We start from the raw sequence: 19768 nt of genomic DNA, 5'->3' as shown, positions 1-19768 counted from the left end.
ACACTTTTCATTGGATGAAAACTTTTTTTTTTTTCCAAACGATGAAAGCCCCACCTTGTTTCTGGATGTTTCAGACTGAAGCTGGCGTCAGCATGAGAGCACCACCATCTCGTAGCTCCGTCGTGGTCATTCCGCGAGCAATCATTGCAGCCGCTCCCCACCAGAAGCCTGCAGGAGTCGGGGCCCCCAAAACTTTTGATGAATTCTCAAGGCGGAGGGGACGCTTTCGAGAATGGGGTCCAAGACCTAGCAGACAAGCGTCCGATTTCCAAGGTGTCCCAGGGCCATTTCAGTGGACCAGGCCCAAAAAGGAAACAGCCTGCCGCCATTTTGAGAGTCCTGTGACAGCCGCCTATCGCTGCACCGCAAGAGTGGGCGCAACTCAGCTGAATTGCGGCTTTTGACACAGTGGACCAAAAACGGACGGAATGGCAACTGAAACGGTAAAGGGGCGCCCCACTACAACAGATGACACTCCACCTGGAGAGGCCCGTTCACGCCGCCTCCCCCGGGGCGCCCCACGCCGTTATTCGGAGCAGCATTGTAGGATACCAAAACCAGTGCGGCAACTTACTGGACATCACCTTGGTGCCATCGTTCTGCTGCCTTGGAACTATTCGCACAACAGTTTGCTACTGAAGACCCACCCCCCGCGACGCCCCACGCCGTTATTTTCTGGGTGGCAACTTACTAGACATCACTTTCGTGTCATCTAGATTTCAGCGCGTTCTGCTGCCTTGGAACTATTCGCACAACAGTTTGCTACTGATGACCCGCCCCACGCCGGAAATCTGGACGTTGTGCTGCGTTGGGACTATTCGCACAGCCGACCGCTACTTCGTTGTTTTTCCCTAAAAATGTTTATATGTTATTACTATTTTTGTTTTCTTGTATATATTTATAAATTATTAAAGTTTTATAATCTTACTACTTTGTCGGAGTGCTATATATTTTTAATGTGACACATAATTGTAAAAACTTTGATGTACAAAGAGTCATCCCTGGAATCTTCCGCTTCACGCTCGGTCCCCTCCCCAATCACAATACAGGATGGTTTTCAGATAATAGCAACGCTTCTGCTGTGACGGATCTCATCGAGTGTGGGCCTTGATCTACTATAACTCCTTTGAAGAGGGGTGAATCTTTACAGCTGTGGCCATAAACTACATCTGCAGGGCTAGCTGATACCCTAGGACCAGCCTGGACAATCGGACACAGAGGAAAAGGAGTGTCAGAGGGTGCAGTAGTGAATAGGGCGAAAGGGAGGTGTCGGGCGGGCACAGGGTGTGATTCTCAGGAAAGAGCAGCGCAGATGGGGGGAGGTTTATTACCCATGCATAAGACAGAGAGCGGGGGTGACCACTGCCTGGGGGAGATGCTTGCGAGGGTGGGGAGCCATGCTAAGGATCGACAGCGTGCACAGAGTGGGTCTGGTCAAGGCATCTAAAATGGCTGCCGTGCACGACAAAAGTGTGGCATTTGAAAAAAGACAAGATGGCGCAGACAATGTTTTTCAACACTTCCTGATTTCCTTCGAATCGAACGTTAACAGACGTTGGGGCATATTACCAAAGTTAAGCGATATTTATCCCTAACGATGCATTGCAAAGATTTTTTTACCGTCAGAAATTATCGCAGATAAACGTTGCTATTATCAAAGTTTATCGCAAATACGATAAAAACCGACCGCAATGCATTAATATCGCTGAAAACTCAGCGATATTCATGCATTACCGAGCTAATCCTCTTAGCCATGTTATCCACCTCCCATAGGATAACATGGCTAAGAACTGCTCAGGGCAGCTGTTACTTTTTGGAGATATTCGCGCTTATCTCGAATATTTCCAAAAGTTGATAATAGGAGATAGCGATGTTAGCGACTGTTTCCAGTCGCTAACATCTTGGCATGCCCACTTTGCATGTCATTAGTGATAAATATCACTCACATGCAAAGTGGGGCCCAAGATGGTCGCTATCTCCTACTAGCCGTCGCTAACTGGTGTTAGCAACAGCTAGGTAATACAGATATAATTTTATCTCCGCGAAGCGGAGCGCTGTTACAGATATATATCTTGTTTTTGAACGTTAATTTCTCAAAATGCACTGAAGCACATATATTGAGACCTAGCAAAGGCACATCGGGCTACCAGTCCCTAATATTTTACCAAGTTTCGTGCAAATCCATTCAGCCGTTCGATTATTATTATTATTTTTTTTTTTTGCCCCGCGGGGCCCTTTTAAAACCTCCACATCAAACCTAGGGGATCAGCGAGGATCTACTATGCCCCCTTATGGTCATTTGCCCCTTCGCTTTGGCCTCCTCTTGTCTCTCGATCCTACCGAGAGACAAGATGGCGGCCGCTACGGACTGTTTGGAATGTTTACAGACACCGGAGAGCCAATCAGCTTTGCTTCGCAAAGCTCCGTAACGCGAAAAGTACGCGAAGCGGTCCGCTGTTACAGATATATATCTTTTTTTGAACGTTAATTTCTCAAAATCCACTGAAGCACATATATTGAGACCTAGCAAAGGCACATCGGGCTACCAGTCCCTACAATTTTGCCAAGTTTCGTGCAAATCCATTCAGCCGTAAGATTATTATTATAATTTTTTTTTTTTGCCCCGCGGGGCCCTTTTAAAACCTCCACATCAAACCTAGGGGGTCAGCGAGGATCTACTATTCCCCCTTATGGTCATTTGCCCCTTCGCTTTGGCCTCCTCTTGTCTCTCGATCCTACCGAGAGACAAGATGGCGGCCGCTACGGACTTTTTGGAATGTTGACAGACGCCAGAGAACCAATCAGCTTCGCTTCACAAAGCTCCGTTGCGCGAAAAGTCCGCGAACCAGTGCGCTAACTGGTCCGCTGTTACAGATATATATCTTTTTTTAAACGTTAATTTCTCAAAATCCACTGGAGCACATATATTGAGACCTACAAAAGGCACATCGGGCTACCAGTCCCTACAATTTTGCCAAGTTTCGTGCAAATCCATTCAGCCGTTCGGGCTAAAAGTGAGGCCAACCGCCCTATGGAAAACTCAATGTTAAAAACACGTTTTGGGACCCCCCTTTTTTCTCGGCCCCCACTGGACGAACCCCCCCCAAAGTTTCAAGGGCTGCTCAGAAACAAAATGTGCCATTTTCCTGAAAATTTCAGCCAATTCCGTCCACAAACGCCAAAGTTATTAGACATAGAATTTTCAAAAAACCCATAGAGAAAAAATCCTAACTATATATACCTACTGGCGACCGCCAGTAGGTATATATAGTTAGGATTTTTTCTCTATGGGATTTTTGAAAATTCTATGTCTAATAACTTTGGCGTTTGTGGACGGAATTGGCTGAAATTTTCAGGAAAATGGAACATTTTGTTTCTGAGCAGCCCCTGAAAATTTGGGGGGGTTTCGTCAAGGGGGGGCCCGAGAAAAAAGGGGGGTCCCAAAACGCGTTTTTCCCATGTTAATTTCCATAGGGCGGTTGGCCTCACTTTTAGCTCGAACGGCTGAATGGATTTGCACGAAACTTGGCAAAATTGTAGGGACTGGTAGCCCGATGTGCCTTTGCTAGGTCTCAATATATGTGCTCCAGTGGATTTTGAGAAATTAACGTTAAAAAAAGATATATATCTGTAACAGCGCTCCGGGTAGCGCTCCGGTTCGCGAACTTGACGCGTAACGGAACTTCGCGAAGCGAAGCTGATTGGCTCTCCGGTGTCTGTCAACATTCTAAACAGTCCGGAGCGGCCGCCATCTTGTCTCTCGGTAGGATCGAGAGACAAGAGGAGGCCAAAGCGAAGGGGCAAATGACCATAAGGGGGCATAGTAGATCCTCCCTGACCCCCTAGGTTTGATGTGGAGGCTTTAAAAGGGCCCCGCTGGGCAAAAAAAAAAAAAAAACCCAAAAAAAAATATATCGTTTTTTTTCGTGGGGTGCGCCCGGTACGCGTAACGGAAAGCGGACTGGGGAGCGTACTACAAGGAAACAAGAATGATTGACTTTTAACTTATTGTATGTTTATAGACTTTTTTTTTTTTTTCTGCTGAGTGACGTCTCGGCCTATCTCCACGGGATGCAGTCCCTACCATCTCGGCGTTTAAGCCCAGGGGGACCGGTAGTGTGGGAGAGATAACGTCTGTTAACGTTCGATTCGAAGGAAATCAGGAAGTGTTGATAAACATTGTCTGCGCCATCTTGCCTTTTTTCAAATGCCACACTTTTGTCGTGCACGGCAGCCATTTTAGATGCCTTGACCAGACCCACTCTCTGCACGCTGTCGATCCTTAGCATGGCTCCCCACCCTCGCAAGCATCTCCCCCAGGCACTGGTCACCCCCGCTCTCTGTCTTATGCATGGGCAATAAACCTCCCCCCATCTGCGCTGCTCTTCCTTGAGAATCACACCCTGTGCCCGCCCGACACCTCCCTTTCGCCCTATTCACTACCGCACCCTCTGACACTCCTCTTCCTCTGTGTCCGATTGTCCAGGCCGGTCCCAGGCTATCACCTAGCCATGCAGATGTAGTTTATGGCCCCAGCTGTAAAGAATCACCCCTCTTCAAAGGAGTTACAGTAGATCAAGGCCCCCACCCGATGAGATCCGTCACACCACACGCGTTCCTACTATCTGAAAAACATCCTGTATTGTGATTGGGGAGGGGACCGAGCCTGAAGCGGAAGATTCCAGGGATGCCTCTTTGTACATCAAAGTTTTTACAATTATGTGTCACATTAAAAATATATAGCACCCAACAAAGTAGTAGGATTATAACACTTTAATAACTTATAAATATATACAACGCAACAAAAACAGTAAATACATTTAAACATTTTTTTGAAAAAAGAAGCAACAATGGTCAGTAGCTGTGTTTTGTGCGAATAGTCCCAAGGCAGCACAACGTGCTGAGTTCTGGACGGCACCCAGGTGATGTTACCTGGGTGCCGCACAGTAGCGGTCTGTTGTGCGAATAGTCCCAAGGCAGCAGAACGCGCTGAGATGTGGATGGCACCCAGGTGATGTCCAGTAAGTTGCCGCACTGGTTTTGGTATCCTACAATGCTGCTCCGAATAATAGCGTGGGGCGCCCCGGGGGGGGGGTGAGGCGGCGTGAACGGGCCTCCCCAGGTGGAGGCTCGTCTGCTGTAGTGGGGCGCCCCTTTACCGTTTCAGTTGCCATTCAGCCGGCTTTTGGTACACTGTGCCAAAATCCGCCATTCAGCTGAGTTGTGCCCACTCTTGCAGTGCAGCGATAGGCGGCTGCCACAGGACTCTCAAAATGGCGGCCGGCTCTTCAGATTTGGGCGTGGTCCACTGAAATGGCCCTGGGACACCTTGGAACTCGGACGCTTGTCTGCTAGGTCTTGGACCCCATTCTCGAAAGCGTCCCCTCAGCCTTGAAGATTCTACAAAAGTCTTGGGGGCCCCCGACTCCTGCAGGCTTCCGGTGGGGAGCGGCTGCCATGATTGCTCGCGGAATGACCACGACGGAGCCACGAGAAGGTGGTGCTTTCATGCTGACGCCAGCTTCAGTCTGAAACATCCAGAAACAAGGTGGGGCTTTCATCGTTTGGGAAAAAAAAATGTTTCAATCCAATGAAAAGTGTTATTTTTAGGTCATATGATCAAGCCTTCCATCATTAGGAAACCAAAAGTAAAATGAACCAATGAAAAGTTTTATAAACAAGTCACATGACCTGTTATGCGGCATAGGGCTATAAAAAGCGTAGAAAATCCGTTGGCACGTGAGGCGGCGTCAGTAGCGGACCGATGTGCGAATAGGCCGAAGGCAGCTCAACGCGCCAAGATCCGGATGGCACTGAGGTGGTGTCCAGCAAGTTGCCGCACTGGTGTGGCCATCCTACAATGCTGCGCCGAAAGTCGGCGTGGGGCGCCCCGTTGGCCTGTGAGTTCGCGTCAGTCAGTGGGGGCTGTTTGAGGATCTGACTGCATTGGAAAGCAATGTGATGCTGTGCGTCGCCCCCAAGATGGAGGTTCCTCGGCTGCAGTGGGGCGCCCCTTGGTGTTTAACTCGCTATGCAGCTGAGTTGCCTGCGCACTTGTGGCGAATAGGCCGAAGGCAGCACAACGCGCCGAGATCTGGATGGCACCGAGGTGGTGTCCAGCAAGTTGCCGCACTGGTGTGGCCATCCTACAATGCTGCGCCGAAAGTCGGCGTGGGGTGCCCTGTTGGCCTGTGAGGTGGCGTCAGTAGCGGACTGATGTGTGAATAGGCCGGAACCAGCACAAGGCGCCAAGATCCGGATGGCACCGTGGTGGTTTCATAGTTGAGAGTTCTGAGCAGCGCTTGTAACACTGTCTGAAGCTTATTTGCACCTGCTGCAGCTTCACTATTGCCCTGGTGTGGCCTAAGATCGCCCATGACATAGGCGGCCGCCTCCCGGGGTCCGGCGGAACTTTTTTCCTTTGTGCATCTTGTCCCACAATCCATTTGACCTGAAGACACGACCATGTCCCTGAATGTGTGCAGGGGGACGCTATTGATTGAATCAAAATGGCGGTTTCACACAAAGCTGACTCAAGCGTTGCTGCTGATGCTATACAGACAAAAACTGGTTTTCAGTTTGTACATTCTTCAGGATTTTTCCATCCAAGGCTGGTTGAGAGTTTGTAGAACAATGGCTTCAGATTTTCAACATACTACTCTTCAACATTCTTCCTAAATGTAACAATGTGAGACTCACTAGGAGAACGGTGTAGTGAGGGCCACAAACGGCTGTTTATCTTTCCTTTCAAAATGTTGCCAACAATATTTTCGGAATGGAAGACACCACAAGGCGCTGAGATTCGGTTGGCACCGAGGTGGTGTCCAGCAAGTTGCCGCACTGGTGTGGCCATCCTACAATGCTGCGCCGAAAGTCGGCGTGTGGTGCCCGAAGGGGGGGGAGGCGGCGCAAACGAGCCTCTCCCGCTTCTCCATGTGGAGGCACTTCATCTGCAGTGGGGCGCCGAGATCCGGATGGCACCAAGGTGGTGTCTAGCAAGTTGCCGCACTGGTGTGGCCATCCTACAATGCTGCGCCGAAAGACGGCGTGGGGTGCCCGAAGGGGGGGGGAGGCGGCGCAAACGAGCCTCTCCCGCCTCTCCAGGTTGAGGCACTTCATCTGCAGTGGAGCGCCGTCTAGCTGAGTTTCGCCAGCTCTTGCTGCTACAGCGACAGGCGGCTGCAACAGGACTCTCAAAATGGTGGCCTGTTCTTTGGATTTGGGCCTGGTCCACTAAAATGGCCCTGGGACACCTTAGAACTCGGACGCTCGAATTTTATTTCCTTTCCTCTACATGCAAAAAAGGTAAATGCCCGGTACGTTACCTGCCTCATCTGCCACGATGTACTCTCCAGAGGAACCGAAAAAAAATATAGTTAAGGTAATTATACCATGCATCGTCATATGGAGAGGTGGCACCGATTAATTATAGTGCTGCACCAAAGAGAGATTTGGAGGACAACCCCCGACCTGCCAGTACATTCACCAAAGAAGTGGCACTGACAGCATCAGAGGCAAGGGAAACGGTCCCAAATATTCAGAAGAACTTTGTAAAGATTAAAATGACATGTTTAGATTGTGGCAAATTAATTTCATGTGGACAGATGAGTGTTTCTCTAATAAATACAGCATATGAACATCATCATAGTCGATGGTTGGTGGAGACATTTTGACTATATCCTGGACCTGCCCGTCCTCGCCAAAAATGGCGCCGGAATAAATGGGACTCGTAACTCCTTGTTGTGTACTGGTTGCACAACCTTGATATCACGAGATACGTATGCAGTTTTGAAGCACATGGCGGGCGGGGACGAGAATTGATTGAATATTTCGACATCCCTATTGATATTAAGTTCTGATGTGTTATTGATTACTGTACTATTGAAAGTTCGAATTAACGTCACCCATGGTACTTGCCCGCAAATGTATATCTAGATTATTTTATTGTAACTGGCCCTGTCGTATTTTAATTATAAAATGTACGTCCACCGATTCCGCAACTGTTAGACACCTTAGTTCTTGCAACCTAATGGCCCGCCCGTTACGTTCCTCTACAGTGTAAATGTCTCCTCATCATATACGATTACAGTTTGCTCCGTGGCCGGCCCACGTGGTTATAGGCCCGTATTTGTATACTGACATTTTCACAATAAAGGTTTTTAAAAGAAAACATGGTAGTAGTATTTACATTGGTAAAGTTTTTAATAATAGTCACTGTTTTCGAATCAGTAAAAGGCAAGTGAAATAAAACAGTCCAATTACATGAAGGGTAAAAGGTATAATACGCAGGAACGCAGTAAAGATAAATGGTCACGGGCTGTTGTGTTTTCTACTCCTGCAACATAAAGTGATCGATAAGAATCTGATATTCAGGCGTATCGGCAACTAAGACAGCAGGCCGAGCCTCTTTTGCTCAACGGCTCCGTCATGGGACGAAGAAACGCCCTTTTTCTCGAAAAAGGAATATATTTTACTTGCAGGACAGTTGTAAATTTTCCTGGAAAGTACATTAGCCTGGAACATTATAACATATATGTTTAAGAAAAAATAATGTTCGAAAGTAATAAAAAATGTAATTTATAGGTCATATGACCAAGGCTTTCATCATTAGAATAAGAAAAGTAAAATGAACCAATGAAAAGTTTTATTAACAAGTCACATGACCTGTTATGCTTACGTTACGCGCTGCGCGCCGCGCCCCGGATCGCTTCCGGGAAGCTGCGCTTCGCGCAATGGAGCACTTCCGGATGCGCTAACGCGGCGCGTCATATGACGCATTACGTGACAACGCAGGTCCAGAATATAGTCAAAATGTCTCCACCAACCAGCGGTCGGAACACAACCCCTTTCAGCAGGCTAAATAGTTCTGTTAAATGACAACAGAAGGGACAGGCAGCAAGAACCATCAGTCAAAGAGGGGAGGGCAAGTTCTTCTCTACCGGGTCACATTGGGGCACTACCGGAACGGATCGAATTGGTAGTCTACAGTGTTTCTGGATGTTTCAGACTGAAGCTGGCGTCAGCATGAGAGCACCACCATCTCGTAGCTCCGTCGTGGCCATTCCACGAGCAATCATGTCAGCCGCTCCCCACCAGAAGCCTGCGGGAGTCGGGGGCCCCCGAAGACTTTTGTAGAATCTTCAAGGCTGAGGGGACGCTTTCGAGAATGGAGCCCAAGCCCTAGCAGACAAGCGTCCGAGTTCCAAGGTGTCGCAGGGCCATTTTAGTGGACCACGCCCAAATCTGAAGAGCCGGCCGCCATTTTGAGAGTCCTGTGGCAGCCGCCTATCGCTGCACCGCAAGAGCGGGAGCAACTGAACTACATGGTGAGCGAGACGCTGTAGTCGCAAGAGCGGGCGGTAAACAGCTGAATAGCGGAAGAGGCACAGTGTAGCAAAAGCGGGCGGAATGGCAACTGAAACGGTAAAGGGGCGCCCCACTACAGCGTGTCTTTAGGTCAAACGGATTGTGGGACAAGGTCAAGAATGGAAGAGTCACCAAAAGGCAAAAAGTTCCGCTTGACCCCGGGATCCAGCCACCTATGTCGGGGGCGATCTCAGGCCACACCAGGGCAACACGACTTGGGGAGGGGGCCGGAGCCAAGCGCCCCCTCCGAGTCCATGCCATCACACCGTCCCTCGGGGGCCTCCGTCAAGCGGTTCAGGGAGGCACCGCATCACATTGTTTTCAAATGCAGTCACGTCCTCAAACAGCCCCCACTTACATTGAGAATAGTGAAGCTGTAGCAGGTGGAAATAAGCTTCAGACAGTCTAACAAGCACTCCTCAAAACTTTGAACTATCAGAGTGCATGAGTTTCATGCTCGATCGATTGAGCTAGCCGGATCGGGCAACAAAAAGTATAAAATAGTTATGTAAATAGTTATTTAATAAAATGTTTTACCCTGTTACTTTGCTGGTGTGTTGTATATATTTGTAATATTTGCATAGAGTTTATCGTTATTTTGGGCGGGGTGGGTGAATCAAATGGAGAGAGAAGTAGGCACGACGGATTACAACGGGGGCAAAGGCCTGCGTTAACTACCCTTCACTATCTGCAAAGAGAGAGTACTCCTAATAGAAATGAGGGGGGGACAGCATTCAAAGCAGATCAGTGTGCATAAACACGAAAATGTTTTTACTTACCACGTACTTGACATTCGACAGCTTATGATATTTGCTATTAAAAAACAATGAAATTCACTGAAAAAACCATAGGTTAGAGACCATATATAGTTAGGAATTAGCATTTACAAAACCTGTCATCAGTGATGTCACTGACCATGTCATGAATGATGTAATATGTGACATCATCAGCAGTGGATTGCGGGTGCGCGATATATAGTTAGTGCAACTAACTATATATGGAATTTCAATGGTTTTGTGTGAGTAAAATAAGGTTTTGTAAATGCTAATTCCTAACTATATATGGTCTACAACCTATGGTTTTTTCAGTGAATATATATATATATAAAACATCGATATTTTAGTATTATGGATATACTAAACTCTATATTAATATATATTGATATTAAAAATTTGATATTGTGACTAGTTACCCTACTCAACACCTCTATCAACTCAGCAACATTTCCCAATGCCTGAAAACACACCAAAGTCAGACCACTACTGCAAAAAATGCTGACCCCAGTGTCCTCGAAACTACCGGCCAACCTCCCTGTTCCCATTCTGAGTGCAGGTACAGGAAAAGATCCTAAACTATCAACTCATGACACACCTGGAGCAGAACCAGCTACTCGATGCCTCCCAATCCGGCTTCCACAGCAATCACAGTGTTGATCCTGTCCGACCCCTCGGCAGCATTTAACACCATATCCCATCACACACTGATTGAATGACACAACCATTACACTATCCAAGGAGATGCGCTCAGATGGGTCACCTCCTTCCTCACCAGAAGAGCCCAGAGGATCCTCCTCCTACCTTTCAGTTCCGATCCCAAGGAGATCAACTACAGTGTCCCCCAGGGCTCATCCCTCAGCCCAGGCTCTTCAATGCATTTAACACCCCACTGGCCAACACTATGGTCTTAAGTTAATTCTTAGATAGATGACCCCCAGCTTATCCTCTCACTCACCGACAACCCCACCACCACCAGAACTAACTTCCACAAATTCATGACAAACATCGCCAACTGGATGAAGAAGTATGGCCTGCAGCTGAACACTGTACTGATCTTTGGCAACAGAAGCAACATATGGAATAATTCCTGGTGGCCATAAGACTTAAGAGCCACAACCACTCCCTCCAACCACACTAGAATCCTTAGAATCATCATTGACAACAAGCTCATAATGAAATCACAGATCAACACCATCTCCTCTGCATTGTTCTTCACTATGCACATACATGTAAGATCTTCAAGTAGCTACCACTAAAAACAAGACACACTTTGACACCTCCGTAGGACTGCGTATTTGGCGGTCGATTCGAAAGAAATTAGCGCACACATTCCCGAGAAGATATACGTTAGGAACCTTATCATGGCGGACCATGAACATATTTGATGAAAACATTCCTTCTTGATACTAAGGAGATGGATCTGAGACCCTAATCTGACTCTTGGATCTAGAGAACGATATATTATTGTAAGAATTGACTGCATAATAGTTGAATTGCTCTCGTCACATGATTTACTTCATATTTACACAACAAGGAATGAATTTGATTGAATACTGACGTTATACAGCTTTTGAATGCCCTGAAGAAGTTCTGGTTTCAGAACGAAAAGCTTTGGCTGTGAACACTTAAATAAAGAACAGAAAACACACCCTGAAGGAAGGAATTGTATTTATTGGACAAATCTTCTTCTTCATTTCCTATACTCATGTACATTCATGAAATTATACATTGAGATGGTGCAACTTTAATGCAAGGGTTATAGCATTGTTTTACCCTGGTTTGGGGTGGTGCTCTTGGACAGTGGGCATTGTTAAAGATTTGCACATATAAAAAATACACTGTATGGATTTATTGGTAAATGTTTCTGTGTTCAGGGTGCCTGATGAGGAGTTGATCCACTGTCTGGTTCTGTGTATCTAATGCTTGCAATGCTGTGCATGGAACTGCTGGGGGGTACCATAGGTGCCCCCCATGTGCACCCCCCAGCCCCCGAAGTCCATGGGGGCCCGCATCGGGCCCCCAAAACAGACTCTGCATGTCGCCACGGAAAGGCATCTGTCAAAGCCCATTGTAATATGGATGGCGGTGTCTGATAGACACCGCCCCCATATGAACCGTTTTCGTCCGCCGCGGACCCCCCAGGCATACTAATATGGCGGGGGTCATTCCGGCATGGATGGCGGGCGGATCGCTACTGCCGGCCTAGCGGGGGCGATCTGCCCGCCATTCTTATGGGCCCCCAAGTGTCCAAGATGGCTACCCTGTCCAGTGATCTAGTGTGATCATGCAAGGCTGCACATTTTACAATGAATGAAGGCCACACAGTGTGCAGCCAAGCTCAGGGAAACCGAGCCCTTGCTAACAAAACAAGGACTCGCACAACAATAGAACTTGGCAACAATGTTTTGGCAGATGTATAAGAATGGCAACAATGTGCAACCATGAGAAATGACAGTGGCAACAATGTAAACAAACTTACAATCTGAATAAGACATCATAAAAGTGTGGGGCGGAGGACTTCCAGAGACATGGTTTTACAAAAATCCCTGGGGAAGGCAGCAAATAATGCAGGAGGCCGCGTGTCCCCTGAAATACACCTTATTCAATGTGCATGTCATGTAATACATTTTATACCTCATTCTTTTTTAAGTTTGAAAAGCTTTATTGAGTAGATAAAGACAATGTAAAACATCAGTGCAACTGTAAAAAGATAAAATACGGTATAAGAAGGAGCAAAAGTATGCTTTCTGTATAAATAAAAACCTCGAGGAGGTAATGCATATACCAAGGGAAAATGCTTTTTTAACTTTTAGAGTTTTGGGGAGGGAAAAGAAAGAAGAAGAAGGAAAAGAGAGAGAGGGAAAGGAGGAAAGGGAGGGGAAAGAGACATCAATAGTAGAGCAATAATAAAGCTATTACATAATATAGTTATAATAAGATCATATGGCATACAAATGAATATGAAGTTAAATGGCACATCTGGATAGGTAATCTGTTAAAGGGGACCATAATAAATCACGTTTAATCAGAAGGGAAGTGGATGAGGCATATGCACGATCTAATCTATGGTGATGACAGATTAAATTCCACCATGCAGTGTATTCGACATTCTTAGTATCTTTCCAATTGGTGGTAATGATTTGAAAAGCAATACCAATACATAAGTCAATGAATTTGCGTGTATAAGGTGGAACATCCCAGACTGGAGCTAAACCACCCAGAAAAACCAGAGAAATATCAAAGGGTATATTATTAGATACAATTTTGTTCAGGGAGGACCAAATTCGTGACCATAATAGTTGTATTTTAGGGCATAAAAAGAACATATGTTTAAGATCACTTGTGATACAGGAACAGGACCAACATTTTTTTGAATTTATTAGTTTAAATTTAAAAAGATCACAAGGAGTGTAAAACAATCTATTGTAAAAATAGTATAGGGTCTGTGTGGTACTAGCGGAGCGGGAAATTGAATGGAGTTTAGACCAAATAGAATCCCAGGTGGACTCGAGGAAGGTTTGGCCAAGGTCTGATTCCCAAGAAAGTTCAAGTTTTGTTTTAGGCCTCGCTAAAGGTGGGGGAGAAAGTAATTTGTAGATGGCTGAGGCTTTGAGGGGAATGTGAAAATTAGGAGGGGAGGATAAGGGAGGAGGAGTACAGGAAGTGGGTGCATCTTGTATGATAGTTGAGTGTAGAGAAGGAGTAAGTGTGCGAATTTATTGGAGATACCAAAAGAATCACTAAGTATCTGAAAAGTCGCTAGAGAATTATTAAGAAGAAGATGATTATAAGTAAGGATTCCTTTATCAATCCATTCCTTCCAAAAAAGGGCACGGTTACGAAATTTAAGAGATTTATTGTACCATATTGGGTATTTAAGTGAAGAGTAGATGGTAAGGAAAAGGAGCGGAAGAGAGCAAGTATAAGGGCTTTTGAATGTTTGAAAATAGGCGAAGAAAATTTTGAAGGTGGCTGAGTGAGGTTAGAAGCGGTGAGAAGAGAAAAGGGGGAGATTTGTGCTGATTCTAAAGAGCCAGAATTGCTTTATCCCGTCTTCAACAGCCTAAACATCTCGGTGGTGTCCACTTTCCAAATATCTCGCGCTTTCATTCTGCATTTTTCCTTAAGCAAATCTGGTCTTCCTTACTTGACTCTCCTTTATACCTCATTCTGAAATGGCCCATTTCCATTTCATAAGCTATGAGCTTTTCGGTAATGTCTCTATCTTACAGCCAGCAGTAACAGAGTTACAGTTTCATATGAAAGACATCATGCATGTTGCATTCTAAATATTCTAACACTGGAGTATGACACATATGTGGAGGTTAGCCCTGTCAGCCTCAGGATGTTCTTCCCCCGATCTTTTTTTTGCCTCCACATTTTGCTGCATCTTTTTGCTAGCCTTTGGACTCTGAGCACTTTACCACTGAAAATCAGTGCTAAAGGCCATGTGTTTCTTCCATAATGTATAATTAGTGTATACCCGATTGACCTATCTTCCATAATGTATAATTAGTGTATACCTGATTGACCTATTTACTTGTTAGTCCTTTTTAAGGTTGTATAGCATATATGCAGTGCCTGTAAGTTAAATGCTACTAGTGGGCTGCAGCAGACTGAAGTAGACTTTGAAACTTATCTAAGTCCTGCATTGCAGTGCCTGTGAGCGCAGTTACCTGCCACTTTCAATTGGCATTTAGAACTACTTCAACCTTTAAATAAGGAGCATTAGAGGGATACGAAACCAAACTGCCCTCCACTCACACAGCTACTCCACAAAAAGGCCTGATTATGATTAATACACAGAAAACCTTTACATTCTTAATTCACTGGGTATCAACTTTACCGGCTGGATAAGGCGATGCTTATATTATTTCAGTCATACCCCCCATATGTGTATATTTATTTGGATACAATTCAACCACAGCATGCCCCAATATTCCTAAAAATTAAGGATAATACTGGCACGCTAGTCATACAAATTATGAGAAAATGTGAAAAAATGTGAGGTGGGTCAGAAAGTGCTTCATGTAAGCAACTGCCACAGAGCCCTGATAGGTACTCACCAGTGTGCCCACTTTATCATCATCAGCACTTTCATGACAACAAAATATTAAAAAGTGACTAACTCAAATGCATATGAAAAATGAGAAGGGTGTAGAAAATACTGGTGCTAACTACCATCTCTCCCCCGTAATGTGTAACAAGTCACCTGAACTCTCCATTAAAATAGTTTTTGAACACCTATCATATGTATTTAATATTTGTTCACATCTAGTTAAAACAACGGCATGTTTAGACCATTTTAAGTTGAACGGCTGATATGTTTCATTGCCTAACGGTTTTGCGGCAATTTCATCAGAGCACGGGATACATCTCCACCTCAATAATACTAGACTGGGTGGCTGCCAGGTGGAAACCTACCAGCAGCTCATCAGGGAGAGCCTTCCCCTCATGTAACTTTAAATGGCAGGAAAACGCCTGCACCACCGGGACCGGGCATACACGCTTGGTTGCTTTCATCTCATTTTATCCAAATAAATCCTAATAAATATACACAGAGGTATAACTGAAATAATATGAGCATAGCCTTATCCAGGAGGTATAGTTGATACCCATTTAAAACTACTTGACAAGCCTTAAACTCCCCTTTATTACATATAAATCACCTCTAAGGTAGGCCTTAGGTAGCCCTAAGTGCAGGGTGCTATGTAAGTAAAAGTTAGCACATGAACTCTCATATTTTGAATGTCCTGGTAGGGACAAATTGCCTATTTCATTTTCACTACTGTGAGGCCTACTCCTCTCATAGGTTAGCATTGGTAATGCCTGATCAGAGAGTGGAAGCTTTCTCATGTTACACATTTTTAAAATTGTATTGATAAATCCTACTTACTGGTGAAGTTGGATTTAACATTACTTTTTAGAAATGCCACTTTTAGAAAGCAAAGATTTCTCTGCACTTACTGCTCTGTGTGACTGACACCCTGTCTCCAATACACATCTGTGGTGGGTGACAGCTACACTTTGTTCATTCCCTCCAGACAGCCACAACACAGGAAGGATAGATTTGTCTGAGTACTAATCTATATATATATGCATTCTGATGGCCTCGTCTAAGAAGGATGGGAGGGAGGGGCTAAGACTTCACTTGAATATGTAGTTTCCTGTACCCACACAAGGGGCTGATTTACCCCTCCCTCACCATAGATAGCTTGGTGGCAGACAGCACTGAGATGAAAGGGAGACCTGTGCATTTCAGAGAGCTGTTTTCATTGTCATCCCTCACATCAAAGGCACTTTTGGGTAGAAGTACTAGGCCTTTGACTCCCTAAAATTAGACACTTCAAGATCTTAAGCTGAACCTCTGTCGGAAGGACTGCTGTGCTGCTTAAAGAACTCATCCTTGGACTGAATACTTGAAAGGCCTGATTTTCTCTTGTGTTGCTCTTCTGCTTACAGCTCTTTGAACCAGTTGAAGGAGTGCTAGACTCTGCCGTCCCTCCAAATTATGCCCAAGGGCTTGTTTGATTGCCTCCAGTTGTTTGAGGCTCGGGGATATCAATGTTTCTACCTCTGCTCCAGTGCCTGGCTCACTGAAAGTGGCCCGATACTTGAAACTCTAATTTCAATGCATTTCCTGTCTGTATGTAACAGAACCGGTGCATTAAATCGTCAGAAGAAGTACAATTGACACTTCACATCGGAACCAGTGCTTTGCCTCCCGAGATCGACGCATCGGACAGCATATTGCCTCTACTGCACCTTGGTGAGATTGATGCATCCCCTCGACTATGTGTCATTGCTTGACACCTTTCGACTCCAGCACCCATATTCAGAACTGACACATTGCATTTACTGCATGGTGAAGATCAAAGCATCTTGTTGTTTGCGACCAGGAAAGGTGCTTTTTCACCGGATCGTGAGAAGTGGAGAAGTGTGGCTCAGGGGTTAGAGGCAGCAGACCCGGAAACTGAGATCGGTCCTGGACCAGGGTTCAATTCCCCGCCTTGGGCTAAAAATTCCACGGACTCGATAATTCTCATCCCGGTGCCTCCTCGACTCACGGGTTCACACTCTGTGACTCTGGGCAATAGCTTGCTTAATCTCCACAATGGCCCCTCGCGGCGGGATGCCTGACTTTCACCTTGTGGATACCCTGCTATCTCACAGGGGAATACCAGGAAGGGTTCCTTAAGCAAGCGCCGGGAAACCCACTGCGGGTAGCTGTGCGCTATATAAGCTCAATTACATTTACATTTACATCGTGCATGGGTCCTGTAGCTCATTCCATGGCCTATTGCTCCATCGTGGTCGGCCCAAACTTTGACTTTGCCCCGGTCCAGCGCGGCCAAAATTATCCTTATATTGATACATGCTTCTAAGCACTGTACTGCATATCTTCTTTTAAAATTAGATATCTCAAATTCTATACATTGAATTTTTGTCATTTTGGTCATGCTTTGTTCATAATATTATATATTTTTTTGAAATAAACCTGTGTGTAGTCTTTTTGTGGTGTATTCATTGTGTTACTGTGAGTGTGTTTCACAAATACAATACACATTGCCTCTTTAGATAAGCCAGATTGCTCTCTGCAAAGCTACTACAGGGTAAGCAGAGATTATGATTTAATGAGTATCTAGATTACCCTGACTAGGATTTTGGCTTCTGTTTGGGTAGGGTGCATACCTTTGCCAACCAGAAACCGAATTTCTAACATTGCACAAAAGCCAACACCACCATCATTTTGTAGTACTGAAATTCCCAATGGTATTAGATGAAGGTGATGTTCCATCACAGTGATTCACTGTGATTTGTTGTGGAACAGGAAATATTAGTGCCCTGTAACATCAGAAGCCCTTTTTTACAGCTCACCATGGGCCAAAGAGAGCAACACTAGGTGGTGTATGTTTCATGCAACATTCATACAAAAATTTCCTTTTTAGATCAAAACAGGACCTCACATATGAGAAGTAGGAGATGTTCACACAGATTATAATTTGCAATCATTAGTGAGCTGCTGCCATCTTACAACATTGAAAACACACGTCACTATCCCTGAATATTAGATGTAAACACATTAAGAACTTGGACAAGTGTGCATGTTCACTGTCACTGATTTGGACGAAGAGGGCATAAATTTGGGGGCCCCTGTTTGGAACAGGGGCCGTCAAAATCTGTTAGACTCAGGGCCCCTAAAATCCTTAAGATGTCCCTGCAGAGATAAGTGGTAAGAAATGCAAACATTCAGCCTTGCTGTTGAAGCGGCCAAAGGCAACGTCTATGTCTACCTAATTGGTATATATATGAAACTGACCCTACCTATCAGCGCTCTGCACTTAAGGAGTATAAAAGGGAAACTGGCACATGCATCAAGCCCAAAACCTCTTGCAACAAAGGCGAATAGATAAAACAGACCCTTAGCGCCCACAAAACACCAGTTTCCAATGCAGCATCCAAAATACCAAAAATATAAAAAAAAATCGCTAAAATCCGGTTGCTAAATCTGCGAGAAACAAGATTGCGAATTCGCAAAAAGTGGGTCATACAACAGCAGCCGCTAATTACTAATAGCAATTCAAAGAATCGCTATCCAATGCATGTAAACTCGCAAATAGCAATTTACCTGAAATTCGCTATTTAGCAAGTGCAGAATAAGGGGAATCACAATCAGGGTGGTAAAGTTAAAAAAAAAACACACAGGTGCTAATCATCTAAAAACCCTTAAAATGACTTAGAAGACCCCTGGAGATCTTCACAATGGCAGCCCTCTACGTGCTGGCAAGGCGGATGAGGGTCAATGCAGCAGCACAGCGCAGGAGGAGGATACAGGAGAGGATTTTTCACGTGCACATCACATTGCTGGGCCAAAATGAGGATGAAATATATGATAAGAACAGACCCATGCCATTCCTGCACATGTACAGGTCCTATGTTGCCTGCTCCAACTGGCGTCAAGCAGTTTCCAGGGGGTAGTAGCCATAGCCGGAGGTGTATCACAAAGCTCACTCACGCTTCTTCAAAAACTTCCTTGATGCCATGATGACAAGGATCCACAATCACATCACCTTCCCCACAACCACACAGGAGTTAAATAAGACAAAACTTGACTTCTACTAGTTAGCACAATTCCCTCATGTGATCGGATGCATAGACTGTATGCATGTCCCTATCTGTCCCCCAGCAGCCAACAAATACATCTTCAGGAATAGGAAATCCTATCACTCCATTGATGTGCAAGTTGTGTGCAACACTAAGCATATCATCACGGACATCGTGGCACAATTTCCAGGAAGCACCCTCGATTCCTATATATTCCAGCACAGTGGCATCCACAGGCTTCTGCTCAGAGGTGAATTTGGAGAAGGACATCTACTTGGTACACACATATACCTATTTGCTGCATCAATCAAACAAATGTAATTGCTTAACTGTGGCTAACCCTTCGCTTTCCACTCTGTAGGTGACAGCGCATACGCCGTGCGGGACTACATCCTGACACCGTACCTCAACCCAGCGACACCACAGGAGCAGAGGTACAATGCGGCACACATAAGCACACGGAATGTGATAGAATGCACCTTCGGGATACTGAAAAGTCATTTTTGCATTCTTCGCAAGAC

The sequence above is a fragment of the Lissotriton helveticus genome, chromosome 9, assembly GCF_964261635.1.
Source record: "Lissotriton helveticus chromosome 9, aLisHel1.1, whole genome shotgun sequence".
Lineage (NCBI taxonomy): Eukaryota > Metazoa > Chordata > Amphibia > Caudata > Salamandridae > Lissotriton > Lissotriton helveticus.
Note: the sequence above shows the minus strand (reverse complement) of the source record.